Here is a 1277-nt window from a genome sequence, read left to right on the forward strand (position 1 = left end):
ATTATTGAATTTGTGAATTACAATGTAAGTTGGACACACAGTCTTGGCAAGTGTGTTTTATTAAGGTTAGTTAATTAATTGAAAAGAGGAGTCTGAGACATTTGAGTAAAATATGAAATCCCATGTCACCAAGCTTTCATAAACAGAGCACCAATTCCACCTCTTTGTTTGCAGAGATCAGTCTTCCATTACTGCGCTGAAGCAATTAGAATCCCATTCCCATTAACAAGTAAATTAAAATGGAAGTCCATGGGATTCAAATCATCCAAAAGGAGGAATTAAAAGGTGAATCAAGTAACAAAAATCGATTAAGAGAAACAGCAAACAATTTTAAAACGATACTCTTAAATGCAACCATATGAAGAGCTACATAGAATGTTAATAGCCAATATATTTCAATTAAAAGAGCTCATCAGAATCTGTATACAGTATAAGCAAACCAAACTGTATTCCTGTCAAGTAGACTCTGAACCATAGTGACACTGTAAGACAAGGTAGAGCTGCTCAAAGGATTTGCAAGGTTGTAATTTTTTGCAGAACCAGACTGACATCCTTCTGCCTTAAAACACTTAATGGATTTGAACTACCAATCTTTCAGTTCTCATTTGAGCACTTCACCACTGTACTACCAGGATTCCTTCATATAAAATACTCAAGCCCAGTATCATCAAGTTGATTCAAATTCATAGTGACCTTACGTAGTGTTTCTGAAACACTGAATCTTTACAGAGCAGACAGCCTCAACTTTGTCCTATGAAACAGCTAGTTGATTTGAACCATCACCCTGGCAGTTAGCAACCCATGCTGAAACTACAGTGCCACCAGGACTCCTTTTTCATTAAAAAAAAAAAAAAAAAGCAGTATCTAATTAAGTCCTTAAAAGCAAAGATGCTACTTTGATGACTAAGGCGTGCCTGATCTTAGCAATTGTATTCTCTTTTTAAAAATAGTTTAGTAGCATATAATTCACATGTGATACAATTTGATAGATCAATAATATTAAAAATTTACAAATCATCACCACAAATTCAGAACATTTTCTTTTTGTATTCTTGTGTTACCTCCAAATTTTCCTACATATCCCTTGAAATGCCCCTATGTCAGTGGTTCTCAACCTTCCTAAAGCTGTGACCCTTTAATACAGTTCCTCATGTTGTGGTGACCCCCAACCATAAAATTATTTTCATTGCTACTTCTTAACTCTAATTTTGCTACTGTTATGAATCAGGCGACCTCTGTGAGAAAGTCGTTCAACCCTCAAAGGGGTCAGGATCCAC

The sequence above is a fragment of the Echinops telfairi genome, unplaced genomic scaffold (genome assembly GCF_000313985.2).
Source record: "Echinops telfairi isolate 266 unplaced genomic scaffold, ASM31398v2 ScPeMD7_7467;HRSCAF=8505_1, whole genome shotgun sequence".
Lineage (NCBI taxonomy): Eukaryota > Metazoa > Chordata > Mammalia > Afrosoricida > Tenrecidae > Echinops > Echinops telfairi.